General features: G+C 42.8%; 1 protein-coding gene across 4 annotated transcripts in view; it reads left to right on the top strand.

Annotated features, from left to right (window-relative positions):
* Positions 1–22,839, top strand: part of NTN1 (netrin 1) — a 240,492-nt gene that overhangs the window by 20,939 nt on the left and 196,714 nt on the right. The window lies entirely within an intron of this gene.

The raw sequence follows: 22,839 nt of genomic DNA, 5'->3' as shown, positions 1-22,839 counted from the left end.
TGCTTCTGAATTGGACGACTTTGCTGCTGCAGAAGCTCTCAGAAATCAGTTTCTCCCCATAAAAAAAAAAGAAAAAGAAAAAGGGTGAGGGGAGGTAGCAAGACTACACCTTACTTTTTCAGTATGGGAAGTAAAGCTCCAAAGCCCACATTTATTTGAGCGAAAATTATTTAGTCTGTAAGTGTCCCATTTGGTGTGCATCCTTTATGAACGTACAGATTTTTCCTCTCCATCTCCCCATCTCAAACAGCCAGTGTGAGGCTCTTCAATTGCTTTGCCCCTCTTAGGCACATTTCAAAGTTTGCTGGTCCCCACAAACACACGTTTTGAGGTCTGGTTCTGATTAATTGTGTCATGTTGTTGTCGAATAGTTTGTGCCTCATGACTGTGGATGCAGAGTTTTGAGCAAGGGAATGGAAAACATGTCTTGGAGGGCCGGATCGCCGCAGAGGCCCAGTCAGGCGTCCTGGTCTGAAGACACCGGGCCTCCCGCCTCCTGTTGCACGGGAGGCCTCCATTTTTACACTCGTGTCCCGCTCTTGCAGACATAATTGTTTGTCCCCTTTCTTTTAAGGATCAGAACTAGTTTCCAGTCTGAAGACACTTTTCAAGATTTCTCAGAGAGAGAGAGAGAGAGTGTAGTTACACTCCGACTTAGTAGTCTTCTAGAATAAAATTCCTTTGATCTGCTCAGTTCCCTCGGAAATGTTGGTTTTTCCCATCTCTTCTTTTCCCCCTCCTTCCTCTTTTCTTTTCTTCCCTTTGTGCGTAAAAGCCCTTTATTGACATTTAAAGGGATTCCCAGGGTTTTGCTATCAGTTTTAGTTTGTATGTGCATATGAAAGATAACGTTGTCTTGTCACCAGCAGGGTCTAATTGGAACAAATGCAAGTGAATACATTTAGGCGAATAAACTTGATGTGGTGGTGAAATTTCTCTGGCTTGAAGATTTGCCTTAGCGTTGGTATTGTTCAGATTCACCACCCACCCCCAGGTCTTGCTGTCAGTTTGGATGTGGACACGTAACCTGCGTTTGTTATAATGATGGTCATGCACTTGAAATAATCCCTATAGTTTGGGATTTTGTCTCTTGACCAAAGCACTAACTATGCACACAAATTGGATTGACCTTTTTTTTATTGGCTAAATTGAGCAATCAACATATTAACGAATGTAATTAGTAACCGTTTTTGTTCAAAAAGTTTAATTAGGCTTAATAAGTACATAATCTACATGACAAATGATTGGCTAACAATATTTTTCTGGGTTTTACTGAAGTTATTTTAATTCCCGGTAGTTAAAGTATCTTTAAATCTTGCCAATTATTCAGTCATCTCATAAAAGCAAAGCCAATTCAACTATGTTAAAGTTATTTATAGTTTCCTTTTTGAATAGATGTTCTGATACCTTGTAGATATAGCTGGGAACATCAGATTGAAGTTCCCATAAAGTCTTAATTGAAGTCTTAGTGATTTTTCCATCATTCTGTAAAAGAGAAAGACAGCAAGGACAATTTAGGGGTGATTTACAATTAAAGGTTGAGCTTTTTATGAAAAGGCCCTGTAGTGGAGATATGTGAATGAATTAGTATTTGACAGGTGTTCTGAGATACTAAAGGGCACTGTGCTAGGAAAAAGCATTAATAAATCCTTCAAAAGTAACTTTGGACTATCAGAGACTCAGATTTTCCTCCCAATATAATCTCTTCTTGTGAATTTCACACTGTTGACATATAAAGTCAAGCTACCCGGAGTATTTACAACTACGGCAAAGTCAAGAAGTATATATTTTTTAATTCCCATAATCAGTCTTAATAACAATAAGCCTATTACTGTGCTGTTTGGTCTTTGCTTTTATAAAATAGTGATACGTGATTTATAATAAATTGAAATGGTACCCTTCCCTAGGTTAACCCTGTGCCCCACCCTCCCACAAAGAAAACCCCCTAAAATTTACCAATTTACCAATATTATCATTTGACTGAACAGTCCTTTGACATAGGGCCATGGTCCTTATAGATGACTAAGAAATGCACATATCCTATATGTTTTCTTTGGTCCAGTTTTCTTTTCGGTGTTGTTTCGAGGTCAAGCTCTCTATGGAATAAAATGTGAACGTTCATAAAGCCCAGTTATACTTTAAATGCAATTTTGGATTTCTTCCGGGGGGGAAAAACAACCCTCTAAACAATATGAAAGACAAGACGATGTATAACGTTACGGCCTTGACAGCTCTCAGTGGAATAACTAAATTCTTTCTTCCGCCCATATGTATCAGCAGTGTTCACATGGTTTATACACATGTGCATTCACATTCATTGTGTAAAGAAGTACCCATGCATGGTGGGGGTGTGTGTACATTCAAGGCAAAATGCATGAACAGTTTTAAACCACCTGGGTTGCTAGGCCCCTTTCCCCCTCCCCACCCTTCCCTTTTTTCAAAAGAGCATCTGAAGACCATATTGTGTTTCATAAATTATTGACATCAGTTTTAATCATTGTCCCCCTGACGTCGGAGCTGTGTTAGTATTTAGTGCCTGACGAAGCATGCTGTTTAATCTTACTGTGGAGTTGTCAGCATGAGCCCCTGCCTGGCTTGTGACAGGTCGAGCTTATGAAAACTTGTTTTGCGACTCACTCTATGGCTTTGCATTGCTCAGCTGTAACCCAAAACCCACACAAAAGGTGTCTCTGCAAGACGAGCACCGTGCTGGGTTGGCCTCTTATGGTCATAGGTACCTGCAACATAATGCTTGTAATTGTTTAAATGTGGCTGTGGGTTGGGGGTCAGGGGGATGTCCTCATGCTGTCAATAGCTCTGGTGCCTGGGTCCACCCTCATTCATCCCTGGCAAGAGAGGGAGGTTATATTGGAGGTGTTGCCATGAGAAATCCAATGCCCCACTAAAGATTCTTGCAAAAATCAGAAAGCTGAAATTATTTGCTGCTTAGTCCAGAGCCTGGCACATAGCTATAGATGAGTGAATGTTTTTAATAGTCATAATAATTATTATGATTATTGTCATTATTATGATTAACCCTGGAGGACTTACTCTTTGCCAAGCACTCACATTAATTTAGACATTTAATCACCGTGACTATGCTAATAATAGGGACTGTAATTGTACTTCTTTTAGAGATGAGGAAACCATGGCCTAGAGACATTAGATGGTTTACCCTAAGTCACATAGCTACTGGGTGGTGAAGCTGGGACTCCAGCCTGACGTTTGTGCTTTGTTTTGTTGTATCCACTGTGCTGCTTTTCCACAGAATGAATGGATGGGTGGATGGAAGAATGGATGAATGAATGAATGGCAGTGATATATCCATGTGTAGGAGAAAAGCTGGAACAACCTATTGCTTCTTGCTAGAACTGGGCGTGGTTCCCTAGTTGTGTTGCATTATGTATTTTACATCATATTATTATATTTTATTATATTATATTCATACATACTTAACATGAAGTTGTATATAAGAAGTTTTCTTTTATCTTAGCCATCAGGCCTGCTGGGAGCTGGGAGTTGGGACTATGAATTAAGAGGGTTTAGATACTTTCCTGGGGGTTCTTGGCATCCACAGGTGTTGCTTTCTTGGCCAAGTCTTTCTTGATTTCAGGGCCTGTAGTCTCTTTTAAAGGTGGCCAAGCTGAACTGTGGGTAGTCAGAACCCCTCTTTAAGAAGGCCTTCCTCCAGCCTGGCCAACATGGTGAAACCCCGTCTCTACTAAAGATACAAAAAATTAGCTGGGCATAGTGGCGGGTGCCTGTAATCCCAGCTACTAGGGAGGCTGAGGCAGGAGAATCGCTTGAACCTGGGAGGCGGAGGTTGCAGTGAGCCGAGATCACGCCACTGTACTCCAGCCCTAGTGACAGAGTGAGACTCTGTCTCCAAAAAAAAAGAAGGCCTTCTCTTTTCACCCTAGTGTTCACTATCCCTTTGCTTCACCGGAACGTATTGAAAAAATCCAGAAAGTGGCTGAAACTATTGTTGACAAAGAGAGGAGGTGGATGGGGGATGGTATGTCCCGGCCACTGGTGTGGTGCTGCTAGGTACAGTTGACATGCGTCAGCAGCACAGGGCTGTCATTCATCTCTACTGGCCCCATGGCAGCTGGAGTGAGGTTCTCTGCTGGGGTCCTCATTAGCACCTGGTGATCAGGAACCTCGAGGCAAGGAGGCCGCTCCCTGCTCCACCCAGAGCAGGGAGGCAGGTTCGTCAGGGGAAACCTTCTGGGGTGGGTCTGCGTGTTTCCAGGCTCTGCCGTGCTCTCTATTAGCCCTGCCCAGTTTTCTCTCTGACCTCCTCCTCCTGTAGAAAAATGAGATCCTCAGAAAACTATTTGAGACTTTATGTCCAGAGTAAATATTGGAAAGGCAGTGGGTTGAAATTCAGATGTTCCCTGGAAGGAATCCCCTCATTTTCTGCTCACAGCTGGTGTCGATATTTCCTTCTTGAGATGAGTTGTGCTTTTCATTAAGTAAATTTTTTGTCTTGGGATTAAACCAACATTGTATTCTTAATAGACTTTTGTGTTTACACTTCAAAAGTCCACTGGATTGTTACTCGTGTTATCTTGATGGCTTCTACGGTGTCTGCAATGCACACTGCCTTTACCAAAATAAATGGCTCTCTAGGGAACTGGATTATAAAACAGCCTTATCTGTGGATGCACAAATACGGATATTTTGTGAGCCAATATTTTTTTTTTCATCCTTTCAGAAGGTGTTAATCATACCTTGGGTTTCTGTAGTGCCTTTCATTATAGGGAGATGGGAGGTCTCGGAGGGCTTTTGAAATGCTCAGGACTTAAGCCTAATACTTGTAGAGCAGGCCCACAGCATTTTGCCTGTCGTCTGGAAGCCCTTGTGGTCTCTGCAGGCTCAGAAGGCATGGTGTTGGTCTGGGTGGCCTGGGAGCTGTGGAGTTTAAAATGTCCGTCCATGGTGGTTGTGGGGTTGCATCCTGAAGACAGACCACAAACTCCTATTGAGTGCCAGGCATTGTCCTAGGTGCTTTATATGTGCTTTGTTTCAATTAATCAGATTGCCACAAGGAACGGAAGCTTTTCAAAGACAGATGTCCTGGCCATCAAAGGGCAGCCTTTACACAAACGGGACTAAGTGTGGATAAGTCTGCAGGGCACGTCTCGGCTTATTCTGTGACACTGTTGCATGCAGAGAGAGCAGGGGGTATCAGGAGCGTTTGCTTGGAAGACTGATCACATAAAAGCCGTGTCCTATTATAGCCAACTCGGAGGGACGGTTGTTCTGAATAGTACTTGAAAGAAGTGAGCTGCCTGGGCCAGTCCTGTAGATACAGACGTTCACCTCAAAGCTATCTGCTCTCATGAGGTTTGACTTGCGTAGCACAACTTAGTGAGCTCAGTATTGCATTCCTGTCTCCTTACTCCAAAAATGGATTTCTGTTGTAAACTAAGAAGTAGATTTTAATTTGCCTTTTAAAAGTTATATCATTGGCCGGGCACGGTGGCTCACGCCTGTAATCCCAGCACTTTGGGAGGTTGAGGCGGGCAGATCATGAGGTCAGGAGATGGAGACCATCCTGGCCAACATGGTGAAACCCCGTGTCTACTAAAAATACAAAAATTAGCTGGGTGTGGTGGCGTGTGCCTGTAATCCCAGCTACTTGGGAGGCCGAGGCAGGAGAATTGCTTGAACCAGGGACTTGGAGGTTGCAATGAGCTGAGATTGCCCCACTGCACTCTAGCCTGGCAACAGAGCGAAACTCCGTCTCAAAAAAAAAAAAAGAAAAAGTTACATAATTTATGTGAATTTCCCCCCACATCAAAAGGCCTTGGCTAGGTGTGTATTCAGCCTCAAATACATTATTTTGTGCCAGTTCTCCCCTCTGATGGAGAGAAGGGACTGTGGCCGTGTGACTGATGAGATACAGAATGTCTCCCATCAGACCCTTTTCTTTTTCTCCCAGAGCTTAAGTTCCTGCCCCAAGCACAGTTCTATCAGAGGCAGCTGCTGGCACTCAGAGCACAAAGGAAGATACTCTCCGAGGAGAAAGGGGTACCTATGGTTCAGGAGTACCGCCAAGGAATGGAAAGCTGTGCTCCGCTCTTGCCTGTGTCAGGGCCACCCCCAGCAATCCCTGGACCTTCTGTCATTGGGATTAGTGTACTAACTACAGTTAGGGTGAAATGAATTCACACTGCAGTGCATTGGTGCATGTGAAGAAGACCTAGAAGAAAGATGATTCTGTGGCTGGACGCAGTGGCTCACGCCTGTAATCCCAGCACTTTGGGAGGCTGAGGCAGGTGGATCACGAGGTCAGGAGTTCGAAACCAGTCTGGCCAACACAGTGAAACCCCTTCTCTACTAAAAATACAAAAATTAGTCAGGCGTGGTGGCGCGTGCCTGTAATCCCAGCTACTTGGGAGGCTGAGGCAGGAGAATTGCTTGAACCCGAGAGGCAGAAGTTGCAGTGAGCCAAGATCACACCACTGCACTCCAGCCAGGGTGACAGAGCAAGACTCAGAAAAAAAAGAAAAGAAAAAAAAAAAAAAGAAAGAAAGATGGTTCTGTAAGTGTGGTAGACCTCCAGATTATTTAAAGGGTTCAAGTAAATTTGTTGGGTGAGAACTTTAAAAGCAGAAAGTAATACTCCAGTTCACTTCTCAACTCAGCTAGTGCCTTGCTGAGGAAGGTGCTAGAAGTCTGTCTCCCTGGAGGATTCAGGAATTGGCCTGTGTAAGGTCTCAGCTCGCTGCACACGTGGTTATATTTTAGTTGGGAACCCATCTGTGCCCCCTCCTGGCTGGTGCTATTGCTAGATTTTCTAGATTTTTCCCGCGTCTTTTTCTGCCTGAAGATGAGAGATTATTGGTTGTTGTGTCCAATTTTCACACATCCCAGAGACTCCACACTTAATTGAGACAATCTGTAGGACTACAGGGACCTCTAAAGGGGCTGGCTTTAAATAACTGAGTCCTATGTAAGGAAATGAGGTAGATCTCTGAGTTTCCTGAGGGCCTGTATGCTGTGCTGCATTCCATATTTGAAGTCCCCAAGTGAGGGACACTTCCTGCCTGCTTGATTGCCATTGTCAGGGCTTCTGATTTCGTCTGTTTCTGCTTTGGGGCGGCCGTGGTGAGTACCCAGCAAATAAATGTACCACCACTCCCGCATTCTAAAACCAGGGCAGACATTGGCAATCAACGGCAGCATGCTTTCCTCCTAAGTCCAGAAATGATCTTATAATATTAGACTCCTCAATGTAACTCCTTAGGCAGAATTAGCCCATGAGATGAAAACTATCTGCCATTTTTGGTCCCCTTCTGAAGACCTTCCCCTTCCCCAACCTGCAGACAGAGAAGTACTTTGTATACATGGACATTTCTGGAGCATTTACTGTTCAGGTGGCTCTGTTTGGTCTGGGCATGTAAAGAAATGTAAAGTAGACCAGGCACGGTGGCTCACACCTGTAATCCTAGCACTTTGGAAGGTTGAGGCAGGCAGATTATTTGAGGTCGGGAGTTCGAGACCAGCCTGGCCAACATGGTGAAACGTCATCTCTACTAAAAATACAAAAACAAACAAACAAAAAAAACTAGCCTGGCATGGTGGCCCACACCTGTAATCCTAACTACTCAGAGGCTGAGGCAGGAGAATCTCTTGAACCCGGGAGGCCGAGATTGCAATGAGTCGAGATCGTGCCACTGCACTCCAGCCTGGGTGATAGAGATGGTGTCTCAAAAACAAACAAAAAAAGAAGATTAAAAAAAAAGAAAAGAAATGTAAAGTGGATGCCCTCCCTGCAGGTGAAATATGTTTCCATCAAGGAGGCTGTGCACGTGAGAAGGTGCAGACGTGTCCACTTGCACTAACCCTGAACGGGGATAGGTGCCCCCAATGAGGCACTTTGCTGAGTGTCCGGGGTGCAGGGAGGGGCCGAGGGTCTTGAGAGGAAGAGCATTTTGGATTTGGCTCCTGTACCACGGAAGGATTGGATTTTAGTCCACATCACATTTGCCTGCTGCATTGGTTCTGTTGTAGTGTATTTGTTTTCTCCCATGCCAAGAATTTGAGAGACCATGGTTCCCTGAAAAGAGTGGTCCCCCCAGGAATGTCCGCCCTGACGTTTCTGGGCAGGTCCTCCAGAACTGCCTTGGATTTTGAAACAAAAGCTTATCACTGTCCCTACATTCAAAAGAAATTATGCCCCAACCTGGGCCAGGACCCTGGTGCCTGAGGCTTCCTGGGGCTTCTCCCACCTGAAGGTCATTCCTTCCACTCAGAACCACATCTGTGTGGTATTGAGGGACAAGGACTCATCTCCGTCACAAACCACTGCCCTCAGTGCTCTGCTTACGTTTGGGCTGGTGCAGAAAGTGCCGAACAAGAATAGTTACAATCCCAGCATGAAAAAGAAAACACATTGTGTTTACAGATACAGAATTTGGCATCCGAAACGTGAAAGTACCTTTGGGTTCGGCGGCCCCAGGGCAGAGCTGTGGGACACGGCCCCCCCAGCCCCCACCCTCAGCCCTTTGGCCAGCTCGTTTTCCTCTCCCCGAAGCCAGACCTCAGAGGTGGGCAGGTCGATCTCAGCCAACTCTTTATTCCCACACCCAGCCCTGTCTCACTCTATGGCTCAGAACCGGGAGAGGATTCACGGTGAGAAAGTGCTTGGCCTTCTGAGCTGCCATGAGGAAGGAAACTGCTTCTTGCTTCAATCCACAGAAATCAATCCTTTTTTTTTTTTTTTTTTTGACAGAATCTCACTCTGTCATCGAGGCTGGAGTGCAATGGCACCATGTCAGCTCACTGCAACCTCTGTTTCCTGGGTTCAAGTGATTCTTCTGTCTCAGCCTCCTGAGTAGCTGGGATTACAGGCACCCACCATCACGCCCAGCTAGTTTTTATATTTTTAGTAGAGACGGGGGTTTCACCATGTTGGCCAGGCTGGTCTCGAACTCCTGACCTTAGGTGATCCACCCTCCTTGGCCTCCAAAAGTGCTGGGATTATAGGTGTGAGCCACCGCGCCCGGCCCAATCCTTTTTAAACCATGTTTTTGGGCAGACTTGCCATCCTGGTACCCAGAAATGCTAGAGAAGAATGGGGCTGAACAGTCCTATTTCTTACCTCAGTTTATTGTTTGAACCAGGGGTAGAGAGGTTGTTTGTTTGTTTGTTTGTTTTAATCGAAGATGTCTGCAGAAGAAGTGAGGCATATGTAAGTGAGAATCAAGTTGCGATTTTCCTGATCTGTAGAAAGTACTTAGTTCTGGCCAGGCACAGCAGCTCACACCAGTAATCCCAGCACTTTGGGAGGCTGAGACGGGAGGATTGCTTGAGCCTGGGAGTTTGAGATCAGACTGGGCAGCATAGCGAGACTGCCGTCTCTACAAAAATAAAAAAAGAAAGTACTTAGTTGGCTGGGCATGGTGGCTCACGCCTGTAATCCCAGCACTTCGGGAGGCCGAGGCAGGCGGATCACCTGAGGTTGGGAGTTCGAGACCAGCCGGACCAACATGGAGAAACCCCATCTCTACTAAAAATACAAAATTAGCCGGGCGTGGTGGCACATGCCTGTAATCCCAGCTACTTGGGAGGCTGAGGCAGGAGAATTACTTGAATCTGGGAGGCGGAGGTTGCAGTGAGCAGAGATCACACCATTGTATTCCAGCCTGGGCAACAAGAGCGAAACTCCGTCTCAAAAAAAAAAAAGAAAAAGAAAAGAAAGAAAGTACTTAGTTACTTATTTTTAAGTCAAGATCAGAGAGCACAACATTCTATCTACTAAAGTGTGAAATACCAAGATACATGTATTAGGGGCAATGGTGAGAGAACACCCGTCTTTGACTTCAGAGTGGCTGGGTTTAAATTCCAGTTCCACCAGGAGTGTGGACTTGGGTAAATTAAGCTGTCTGTGCCTTTGATGCCTTGGTGTCCTGGGGGCCCAGCTCAAGACCACCTTGATAGATTGGATAGGGTGGAGAGTGTGAGGAGCCCTGTGTTCTGCCTTGAAAGAGGGCTCAGAGGAGGGGTACAGGAAGGAGACCCAGAGGTAGGGTTCTGATCCTAGACCTTGGGATTTTATCAGCACACATTTCTATAGCCTTTATTATCACCATGTACTGTTCTAAGCCCTTTATAAGTATTACCTCATTTAATCCTCATAGCAGCCCTATCAGGGCTTGTTATTATTATTTTTTTTCTTTTTCTTTTTTTTAAGATGGAGTCTTGCTCTGTCATCCAGGCTGGAGTGCAGTGGTACGATCTCAGCTCACTATAGCCTCCGCCTCTCAGATTCAAGATATTCTCCTACCTCAGCCTCCCGAGTAGCTGAGATTACAGGCGTGCACCACCATGCCCAGCTAATTTTTGTATTTTTAGTGGAGATGGGGTTTCACCATGCTGGCCAGGCTGGTCTCGAACTCCTGATCTCAGGTGATCCACCCACCTCAGCCTCCCAAAGTGCTGGGATTACAGGGGTGAGCCACTGTGCCTGGCCTTGTTATTCTTAAGTAAACTTCTTTATTGTAGTGTAACACATGTAGAGAAAATCCCATGAATTATGTGTCCAGTGCAAAGACTATTCATGATATGCACATGCTTGTATAACCAGCACCTGCATCAAGAACATACCAGCAACCCAGAAGCTGACCTGTGCGTCCACCCAGTTACCATGCCCCCTACCCACCATACATGGGTTTTGATTATTTTTGTTTATTTTTTATTTATTTTTATTTTTTATTTTTTATTTATTTTTTATTTTTTGAGACGGAGTTTCACTCTGTCGCCCAGGCTGGAGTGCAGTGGCGTGATCTCGGCTCACTGTAAGCTCCGCCTCCCAGGTTCATGCCATTCTCCTGCCTCAGCCTCCTGAGTAGCTGGGGCTACAGGCGCCCGCCACCACACCCGGCTAATTTTTTGTATTTTTAGTAGAGACGGGGTTTCACTGTGTTAGCCAGGATGGTCTCGATCTCCTGACCTTGTGATCCGCCCACCTCAGCCTCCCAAAGTGCTGGGATTACAGGCGTGAGCCACCGTGCCCAGACGGGTTTTGATTATTTTTGAACTTGGTATAAATGGAATCATATTCTGGCTTCTTTTGCTCCATGTTACATTTGTGGTCTTCATCCATGTATAGTAGTAGTTTCTTAGTTTCCATTGCTGGCCAGTATTGTGTGATATAAATGTATCACAGGGTATTTCTCCACTCCACTTACAGCAGGCATTTGGGCTGTTCCCAGGTTTTGGCTATTAACAGTAGCACTGCTGTGACCATACTTGTCCATGTCTTTTGATGCACATCTGAATGCACTTCTGCTGGGTGTGTATCAAGAAGGGGAATTGCTGGGTCCTAGGGTTTGGGCATCTGTTCAATTTCACTTTTATTTATAACATTTTTTGAGACAAGGTCTCTGTCACCCAGCCTCCTGTCATCCAGCTTCCTGAGCTCAGGTGATCCTTCTGCTTCAGCCTCCTGAGTAGCTGGGATCACAGGTGCACATCACCGCACTTGGGTATTTAAAAAAAATTATTTGTAGAGGGTTGGGCATGGTGGATCATGCCTATCATCCCAGCACTTTGGGAGGCTGAGGTAGGCGGATCACTTGAGGTCAGGAGTTCAAAACCAGCCTGGCCAACATGTTGAAACCCCATCTCTACTAAAAATACAAAAATTAGCTGGGTATGGTGGTGCACGCCTGTAATCCTAGCTACTTGGGAAGCTGAGGCATGAGAATTGCCTGAACCTGGGAGGCGGAGGTTGCAGTGAGCCAAGATGGTGCCACTGCACTCCAGCCTGAGCAATAGAGCAAGGCTCTATCTCAAAAAAGAAAAAATTATTTGTAGAGACGGGGGTCTCACTATGTTACCCAGGCTGGTCTTGAATTCTTGGGCTCAAGGGATCCTTCCCTCTCAGACTCCCAGAGTGCTGGGATTACAGGTGTGAGCCACCATGGCTGGCCTGTTCAGCTTTAATAGACAGTGGTTAAACTCTCTATTTAGTGGAAAGTGGTTGTACAAATTTATATCTGTATATACTTTTACAGGCAAAGAAACTGAGGCACATGGAGGTTAGTTAAGGTGCCTGAGGTCACACAGCTAGCAGGTGGCAGAACTGGAATTGGAATCCAGGCAGTGCAGCTCTGGAGGCTTGCTTTTCACCACTGGGCCAAGTCATCTCTTATCTTTTTTTTTTTTTTTTTTTTTTTTTTTTGTAGAGACAGGGTCTCGCTCTGTCATCCAGCCTAGAGTACAGTGGTGCGATCACGTCTCACTGCAGCCTTGAACTTCTGGGTTCAAGCAGTCCTCCTGCCTCAGCCTCTCAGAGTGCTTAGATTACAGGCATGAGTCACCTGCTTGGCCTGCCACTTATCTTTAATCTGCATACTCCCTGACAGGAAAACTAGTAATACTGGGAAGCAAAGGTGACTTTGTACAAGTGTCTTTACTTCTCTGGGCCTCAGTTCTCTCCTGTAAAACGAGGGGTTGGGTCACAAAGGTCTTGTAATGATATTCTGTAGGTCCAGTGGAATATACTGCCTTCCTGAGGACTTCTTCAGTCTTCCTTAACGAACTCACCCCATTCCCTGCTCAACCAGAAGCAGCTCTATAACTTGAATGATACATTTTCCAACCCTACCGCTCCACTGGGGTTCCCTCAAAAGACTGCTCAGGCTGTAACTGGAGGACCTCACTTGGGCCTACCCTCCAATCCTACTGACAATTTCCCCACCTCTCACTCTCCAGCTCTTTCACTTGCAGGGGTGGGGACATGGGACTCTCCCTCTTTGCCTTCCAGTGTGTTCACTAGCTGGTCTTCTCTCTTTAAATCATGAGTGTTCAGGTGTATGAATTTTCACAAAGTGAGCTCACCTCTGTGTCTACCACTAACATGAAGAAATACAGTATTTCCAGAAGGCTCCTCCCAACCCCCCAGGGTAACCACCATTTTGACTTCCAACACAATAGATTTAATTTGCCTATTTTTGAACTTTATGTAATTGAAATCATACTGTATGTTCTCTTCAATATCTGGTTTCTTTTGCTCAGCCTTATTTCCTTGTAAATAGTCTTAAACATAACTTTTCCTATAGTCTTTGTTAGTTTGATGGATGATCTCAACTTCTTGGGGATACTGATCCTCTCGCTTATTTTGTCTGCTGACCTTTGCTCATGGTGAATGATTTCCTTATGTGTTTTGTACTTTCTGACTGTGAGCTTATCTTTATTTGGGATTTCGTGGAAATCCCACTGCTGTTAGTTATGGAAATGCCCCTATCCATATGATTTTGCATTAATTCTGCCAGACATTCTAGAGGTATCACTGGACTAGGACCAAATTTTCCATTAATTGATCATCTTGAAAATTATTATATCAAATGAGGAGTATGTACTTGGCCTCTAAACCTTCCCAGGCCTGGGGTTTATTTTTCTCCCTCAGTGAGGACTTTTTCTGCCTTTACCCAGAACTCTGGGTAGAGACAAATTTTTGCTGTCACCTTAGCCTGATGGACAAAGATTCTTCGTCCCCTTTTGACCCAGGGGGCATTTGGAAGGTCCAGGTATTTTTGCTACTGCAATTACAGCTGCAGTTTCCTAGCTGGTCTCCCTTCCTTTATCTTTGTCCCTCAGCCTCCCTGGTCTCTTCTTAACACAGCAGCCAGAGGTAACTGCCTGTGTGTTAGTTCCCTGTTCACTCAGAGGAACACCCAGAACACTTACAATGGTTGCAAAGCCCTGTGTGGTCTGGCCCCTGCTTCCTCTCTATTCTCATCTCCTGGCACTTTGCTGCTCACTCAGTCTGTTCCAGCTCCCAGGCCTCCTTGCTGTTAGTGGGTACACAGCTTATAGCCCTGGTACAGCAACTAACTCTGGGCTTGAGATAGGCCCAAATATGCAAATAAATGACTCCCTAGGTTCCTTCAAGTCTTTGGTCAAATATCACTTCTGTGACGCTTACCCGGACTATTCTATTTATACTGCAAACAGCTCCCCTATTTGTGTCTATCGGACTCTCTCTCTCTGTGTCTCTCTTTCTTTTTCTGTCTTCTCCTCTCTTTCTCTCTCTCTGACACACACACACACACACACCTGAGATCACCCTTATCCTCCCCTACTAACTCCTTTTCCCCATAACACTCATACCACCTAAGACACTATTTAATTTACTTATTTATTATGTTCTTAATTGTTTTCCCCTCCTCCCATTTGTTCCTTTCTATCACTTGTTGGAATGTTAAGGTACATAAGGTCAGGAATTCTCTTTTATTCACAGGGGGCCTGGCATAAGTAGGTGCTTATTAAATATTTGATAAAGAAAGCAGGGGTCCCATTTGCAACTCCTGGGCTTGCAAGACCTGAGGCCTCATCTCCGGTCTGTGTGTGGGTGCTAAAACCTAAGCTCAAGGCATTAAAGCCTGTTTCCAGGTCTAATAATCAGTCAGTCTTTCCCCTTTCTCTATCCTCCCCGCTGTTCCTTCCCTCCCTCCTCCCACACACCTCATGATCACTGGGGTCTCAGGGTTTCTCTTAACACTTTGGCTTTCAGATTTTTCTTTCCTCTAGCACCTGGGGATTTCCTTTTATTTCTTATGAGATCTGCTATTCATTAAATTTTTTTAAACTTACATTTCATCTAGTATTTCTAGATGCTTGCAGTGGTAGGGGTTCTGCATTACCTCAGTCCACCTTGTTGCCAGAACTCGAAGTAATATGTTTTAATCTTTCACACATCTGGAATTAATCGTGACATATGGTGTGAGGTAAGGATATCCATTTTTTCATCAAATATTTAGCCAGTTATTCAGTGACAACTATTGAGAAACATCATTTTTTGTCACTGATTTGAGATGCCATATTTATTAAATGCTTAAGTATTATATAAACTTGGATCTGTTCTCTGGATTTTTCCATTTTGTTTCACAAATCTGTTTTCCTGCCACTTTCTATCTGTTTGGATATTTCAGTATCTGGTAGGTTCAGTATTCACTCATTATTCATCTGTTCATTTTCACTTATTCTCATTGCTATTCTTGCTTGCTTGTTTCTTTATATATTTATTTATTGGCTTTAGATGAGTTTGTCAAGTTTCATTACAAATGCCATTAGTAATTTGACAGCAGTGTTGTTAAAATGAACTTGGTGATAGTTGAAAACATTGTAACTGTATCAACATGTCTGTTGTATGTAATGATTTGATTATTTAAATGTACCCAATAGGGCTTTTAGGATATCAGAAAAGTAGGTTTTAAGTCTGGGCAAAATCATGAATTGTACTTATGTGTTTCTCTTTGATTCTTCCAGATGATTTTTGTTTTACAGATTTATTGAGATATAATTGTTCAGTAAATTGCACATATATAAAAAGTATAACTTGGTAAGTTTGACTTACGTATATACCTGTGAAACCATCACCACAATCAAGATAAATAACATATCCATCAGCCCAAAATGTTCCTGCTGTCTTGGTAGTCCCTCCTGCCCCTTTCCACCATGGTGCCTTCTGTCATTATATATCTGTTTGCCTTTTCTAGAGTTTTGTATAAATGGAATCATACGGTACGTGTGGTCTGGTTTCTTTCACCTTCCATGCTTAGTTGGATTATTTATTCATCCATCATGTTAAGTGCATTTATAGTTCAATCCTTTTTATTTCTGGGGGGGTATTCATTGTATTGCTATACCACTATTTTTCCATTCACCTGCTGATGGGCATTTAGCTTATTTCTAGTTTTTGGCTATTACAGGTAAAGCAGCTATGAACATTCTTTTAGAAGTCTTTGCATGGACATACACTTTCATCTCTCTTGGGCAAATACCTAAGAGTGGATTGGCTGGATGATACAGTAGGTGTAGGTCTAACTTTTAATAAACTGTCAAACTGTTTTCCAAAATGGTAGTACCACTTTACATCTATATCTGCAGTGTATGAGAGTCCTAGTTTCTCCAGTCCATTTCCTCATCAGCATTTGATATGGCCAATCTTTTAGAAATTTTAGCCATTCCAATAGATGTGTGGTAGATACCCTTCCAATTTTAAGTCTTACAATTTGGAAGTATAGAACATCTACATTTATTTATGTCTTCTTTTATGCTATTCAGTAAGGTTCATAAATTTCTTTATATTAGCATCACACATTTTTTCAGAAGAGTTTACTTCTATGTATTTATAATTTTGATTACTGTTATGAAAGGGATTTTTTCCTTCTCATTTTATTTTCTAAGTGGGTATTACAATGTATAGAAAAGCTATGAACTATATATACATTTTTATGTATTTTGCAACCTTCAGCTTTACTAAACTCTTTTTAATTCATTCTCACAGTGTTTCAGTTTCTCTGGACTTCAACTATATATATGAATATTTTAGCCCTTCTTTTCCAATACTTGTACTATTTATTTTTCTTGTCTTACTGCATTGGATAGAACGTCAAAGTAATGGTATATATAATAATGGTAATGTACTCTTGTATTACTACTGATTTAAGTGAGCACATTTCTAGAGTTTCATTGTTAAATATGTTGTTTGTTGCTAGTTTCATATGGATGTTCTTTATTGTACTCAATGGAGAGTCCTCTATTCCTGACTTACTGGGAGGGTTGCTCTTTCTTACTTTTTTTTTTTGTTTTTTTTGTTTTTTTTTTTTTTTTTTTTGGAGAGATAGGGTCTTGATTGGTTGCCCAGGCTGGAGTGCAGTAGCATGATCAATCATAGCTCATTGCAGCCTCAACCTCCTGGGCTAAAGCAATCCTCCTACCTCACACTCTTGAGTAGCTGAGACTATGGGTGTGCACCATGCCCAGCTAATTTTTTAAAGAAATTTTTGTAGAGATGAGGTCTTGCTGTGTTGCCCAAGCTGATCTTAAACTCCTGGGTTCAAGTGATCCTCCTGCCTGAGCCTCCCAAACTGTGCTGTTTTTTTAAAAAATATTCAAGAATATGTAGAATGTTAATCCTTTAGATATTAATCAAAATGATCATATCATTTTTCTGCTTTGACTATTAATGTAATGCATTTCTTTAATTGATTTCTGAGGTATAATTCACATGTCATACAATTCACCCATGGAAAGTGGTTTTTAGTATGTTCGTCGATTGGTACAACCATAACTGAAACTAATCCTATAACATTTTTGTCATCCCCAAAAGGAGCTTTCTACCAATTAGCAGTCACTTTCCATCCTTCACCCTGATCTGCACCCACACCCTAAGTAGGCTTTTGATCTTTATAGATTTGCCTATTCTGGACATTTCATATAAATAGAATCACGTAACATATGGCCTTTTGTGACTGACGTCTTTCAATTAGCATAATGTTTTCATGGTTCATCCATGTTATAGCAGTACTTCATTTCCTTTTAATGGCTGAATTCCATTATGTAAACATATCAAATTTTGATTCATTCATCAGTTGATGGACATTTGAGTTGTGTCCATTTTTTGGCTCTTATGAATAATGCTGCTATGAGCATTGGTTTACAGGTTTTTGTGTGGACATCTGCTTTCTCTGGGGTATCTACCTAGCAGTGGAATTGTTGGGTTATAAGACAACTATCTCATCCAGGTGCGGTGGCTCATGCCTGTAATCCCAGCACTTTGGGAGGTGGAGGCGGGTGGATCACTTGAGGTCAGGAGTTCGAGACCAGCCTGGCCAACGTGGTGAAACTTCGTCTCTACTAAAAATATAAAAATTAGCCGGGTGTGGTGGTACACATCTGTAGTCCCAGCCACTCGGGAGGCTGAGGCATGAGAATTGCTTGAACCCGGGAGGTGGAGGTTGCTGTGAGCTGAGATCGGGCCATTGCACTCCAGCCTGGGCGACAGAGTGGGACTCTGTCAAAAAGAAAAAAAAAAAAAAAAGACAACTAACTCTCTGTTTAACTTTTTGAGGAATGCCAGATTGGTTTTCAGGCAGTTATACTGTTCCTAGGACCCTAGAACCCACCAGCAACATATGGGGATCCTAGTTTCTCCATACCCTTGAAAACACTTACTATCTATCATTTTGATTATAGCCATTCTGGTGGGTGTGAAGGGGTATCTTGTTGTGCTTGTGTGATTTCCTAAGTTTGAAATATTCCAGCATTCTTGGAATGTATCTATTTGGTGATGTGTTATTCTTTACTAACATTTTATTTTAGATTTTTATGCCTATATTCAAAAGTGAGATTTGAGCTGGGTGTGATGGCGCGCCTCTCTAGTCTCAGTTCTCGAGAGGCTGAGGCAGGAAGATTGCACGAGCGAGGGGTTTGAGGCTGTAATGCGCTATGACTGCACCTGTGAATAGCCACTGTACTCCACAACATAGTGAGACTCTGTCCCTTAAAAAAAAAAAAACTGTGAGGCTGGGCGCGGTGGCTCACGCCTGTAATCCCAGCTCTTTGGGAGGCCGAGGTGGGCAGATCATGAGGTCAGGAATTCAAGACCAGCCTGACCAACATGGTGAAACCCCGTCTCCACTAAAAATACAAAAATTAGCTGGGTGTGGTGGCGTGTGCCTGCAGTCCCAGCTACTCAGGAGGCTGAGGCAGAAGAATCACTTGAACCCAGGAGGCAGAGGTTGCAGTGAGCCGAGATTGCGCCACTGCACTCCAGACTGGGCGATAGTGCGAGACTCCATCTCAAAAAAAAAAAAAAAAAAGTGAGATTTGTCTGACCTTTTGTCACTTTATATTGCCTTTTGTATCAAGGCTGTTTTAACCTTATAAAATGAAGTGGGAAGTTTCCATTCTATTTTATGCTCTGGAATAGTTTAAGTAACATGAGAAATAGCTGGTCCTTGAAGGCTTGTTAGAATTAGCCCATCTGAGCCCTGTGTCATTTTTGAAAGTAGTTATTTGACAACCATTTCAATTTCTTCCATACTTATGTGTTTATTCAGAAATTTTTCAACTGCTTTTTGAGTCAAATCTGGTAATTTGTTTTTTTTAAAAAATCATTTACCCAGATTTTCATTTTTCAAGCATAGGATTCTATATAATAATCACTAAAATATTTTTTAATGTTCATATATGGCTATATCACCTTTCTAATTGCTAATAGCAAACATTTTTTCTCACTCTCTCTTTGCCTAGGTTTGTTTGCTTTTTGTACATTTGTGAAAGTGATAATAATAACATTTGATCATATTTAATGAACACTCACTGTGTCCTAGACCCTATGCTAAATACTTTGGATGCACTTTCTAATTTAAAAAATCTATAACACTGTGAATTGAGCAAAATTATTCCCATTTTACATATAGTTGAGTAGTTAAGAAATTTAGCTTGCCCAGAGTCACAGAGCTGCAAAACCCAGGGCCGGAATTAAAAAGGATCTGTCAGTTTTCAAAGCGGGTTCTTTTATCCACTATTCCAGACTGCTGCTTATTTTTAAATGCTTTTTTATCATCTTCTAATTGTCTCTCTAATCTCTCTCTCTCTTTTTTTTTTTTTTTGGTTGAGACGGAGTTTCCCTCTTGTTGCCCAGGCTGGAATGCAGTGGCGCGATCTTGGCTCACCACAACCTCCACCTCCCGGGTTCAAGCAATTCTGCTGCCTCAGCCTCCTGAGTAGCTGGGATTACAGGCATGTGTCACCACGCCTGGCTAATTTTGTGTTTTTAGTAGAGACGGGGTTTCACCATGTTGGTCAGGCTGGTCTCAAACTCCGGACCTCAGGTGATCCATCCGCCTCGGCTTCTGAAAGTGCTGGGATTACAGGCGTGAACCACTGCACCTGGCATCATCTTGTAATTCTCTTACTTTTTTTATCTTTATTAATTTCTTACCTAGGCTTCTCTGTGGTTATCCTAATTTTTTGAGTTGAATGCTCAGTACATTATTTTCTTATTCCTGTTGAGCATTAAAACTAAGTTAATGACTTTTCCTCTCTAGAGTAGCGTCGACCACTTCCCATAGGTTTTGATTTGTGCTGCTCTCATTGTCACTGTTTTTACAATGACTGTGTCATTGTAGTTTTGATATTCCTTTTGTTCCTGGAGTTATTTATGAATTGGGTTTTCATCTCCAGGAGGTTATATCCTTTAAAATATTTTTTTAAATGTCCAATTTTTTTTGCTGTTTCCGGTACTTTTTTTTTTCCTTTTTGGGGCGGAGTCTCACTCTGCAGCCCAGGCTGGAGTGCAATGGCGCGATCTCGGCTCACTGCAACCTCCGCCTCCCAAGTTCAAGCTATTCTCCTGCCTCAGCCTCCCAAATAGCTGGGACTACAGGTGTGTGCCACCATGCCTGGCTAGTTTTTGTATTTTTAGTAGAGACGGGGTTTCACCGTGTTGGCCAGGCTGGTCTCGAACTCCTGACCTCAGGTGATCCCACCTGCCTCAGCCTCCCAAAGTGCAGGAATTATAGACATGAGCCACCACACCCCAGCCTCTGGCATGTTTTTTAGTTTGGTTTTTGTTTGTTTGTTTTTTAGAATAATCTCACGTGTATGTAAGATCACCTCTTGTCAGTGTTCCGCAGGAATTGAAGAGGAATCCTGTTTGTAGGGCACAATGTTTATATTTATTGACTTAATCTAATTGTGATTTTATTCTCCAGATACTCTATATTCTTGTTTTCCTTTTTGCCTGCTTGGGGCAAAAAAAATATTCATGGAAGTCTTTAACATGTAACTCGATCTTTGACAGATTAAGTGACAAAGTCATTCAACTTCTTAAATATTAACGTGCAAAAGTACATAAGGCAAATTAGCACAGAGTAAAAGCGGGGGTTACAAAACAGTATGTGAAGAGTAGAATTCAGAGCAGAGTACATTATACACAAAGCTAGGTTATTTTGTACAGATACAGGAAAAAAATGCACTGTCATTAACTTGAATGGATTATGACCCCAGCCTCGGACTCCTCCTTGGTACACAGGGGAAGTTGGCCTCTCAGTTCCTTCCCGTGCTCACACTCTAGGATGGTGGTTTTGGGGTTCACTACTAAGTGCTGCCAGGGATGGAATTAACTGGGAATAGGATTAGAAGCAAAGAAGAGGCCAGAATGATTCCTAGCCTGAAGCTGGAGCAGTTTGAGCCGACAGCTGGGGCTGAGTTTATTGCTTTGGCTCACTCCCGTCTGTACATGAGCATCTGCCTCATTGCCTTTTGGCCTGGCAAAGGGGATTTGCTGAAATAGAAATCAGTCTGCAAGGAAAGGATGGTGAGGCCACAGCGACTCACTGACATGGGGTGCCACCTCCCGTCATGAAATATGACCCCAAATGGCTTGGTTTGGCTGTGGGATATGCCAACACCACCCCTGGGAGCTCTCAGCTCTGTGGAAGAGCATTTCCATAGGCAGCTTCCTACAGAAACGGGCAGGCGACCCAGCTTCACGCCTGCCTCCATTTCTCCTCATCCTTCTGCCAAGGGGTGATTAATTCATGGAAGAAAGATGGGATGCTAAAGAGAGGAGTGTGTTTCACAGAATACCAGAACCATGAGAAAGGCTGAAAATTAATGAGCTAAGTATCTAATTTAAGAAGTTAGAAAAAAATTAATAGAATAAGCCAGAAAAGGAGATGGGGGCAGGGAAGGAGAGATAAAAATAAGAGCAGAAGTCAATGAGCCAGAAAACAAATATTCAGCAGAGAAGATCAACCCAAGCCAAAAGTTGATTGTTTGGAAGGACTAATAAAATAAACAAATATCTGGAAAGATTGGTCAAGAAAAAGAGGAGGCACAAACAAATAACATTAGGAATGAAAAAGAGACATAACTAGAGATCCAGCAGAGACTTAAAAAAAGTAAGGTAATATGATAAACAACTTTATGCTACTAAGTTTTATAAGTGTCATTTCCGTATCATCTTTAGCAAACCCTTGGAGAGTTTCAACAGAGTGGTCCATAGACCACTTGACTCAAATTCTTACGTGGAATCAAAGAAAAAACATAAATTGGACTTTATCAAAATTTAAAACTTGTGCTTCAAAGATACAATCAAGAAAATGAAAAGACAACCCTTGGGATGGGGGTAAATATTTGTAAATCGTGTGTGATGAAGGTGTAGAATGTATAAGGAATATGTAATAAATCTTAGAACTCAACAACAAAAGACAACCCAGTTTAGAAACAGGCAAAGAACTTCAGTGGATGTTTTTCCACAGAAGATACACAAATGGCCAGTAAGCACATTAAAAGATGCACTAAATCATTAGCCATCGGGGAACTATAAATCAAAACCACAATGAGATACCACTTTACATTCACTAGGATGGCTATACTTGAAAAGAAAGGTAATAACAAGTGTTGGTAAGGCCATGGAGAAATTGAAACCCTCATGTACTGCTGGTGGGAATGTAAAATGATATGGCTACTTTTGAAAATAATCCCTTCCGAAACCCCCCAAATAAGAGTCCAGGCATGGTGGCTCATGCCTACGATCCCAGTACTTCGGGAGGCCAAGGTGGAAGGATTGCTTGAGCCCAGGAGTTCAAGACTAGCCTGGGCAACATGGCGAAACCCTGTCTCTACCAAAAAGATGAAAATTAGCTGGGCACGGTGGTATGTGCTTGTAGTCTCAGCTACTAGAGAGGCTCAGGCAGGAGGATCGCTTGAGCCCAGGAGGTCGAGTTACAGTAAGCTGAGATTGTGCTACTGCACTCCAGCCTGGTTGGCAGAGAAAGACCCTGTCTCCAAAAAAATAAATAAATAAAAAAGAGAAAAAACAAAAGAAAATAATCCCTCTGAAATGAGTTGTGATATGATCCAGCAATTCCATTCCTAGATACACAAACACACCTTACAGATATTATAGGTTCAGTTCCAGACCACTGCAATAAAGGGAGTATCTCAATAAAGCAAGTCATACAAATTTTTTGGTCTCCCAGTGCATATAAAAGTTATGTTTACGCTATACTGTAGTCTGTTAAG

The sequence above is a fragment of the Pan troglodytes genome, chromosome 19 (genome assembly GCF_028858775.2).
Source record: "Pan troglodytes isolate AG18354 chromosome 19, NHGRI_mPanTro3-v2.0_pri, whole genome shotgun sequence".
NCBI lineage: Eukaryota > Metazoa > Chordata > Mammalia > Primates > Hominidae > Pan > Pan troglodytes.
The sequence above is the reverse complement of the archived record's forward strand: the minus strand, read 5'-3'. Positions and strand labels throughout refer to the sequence as shown.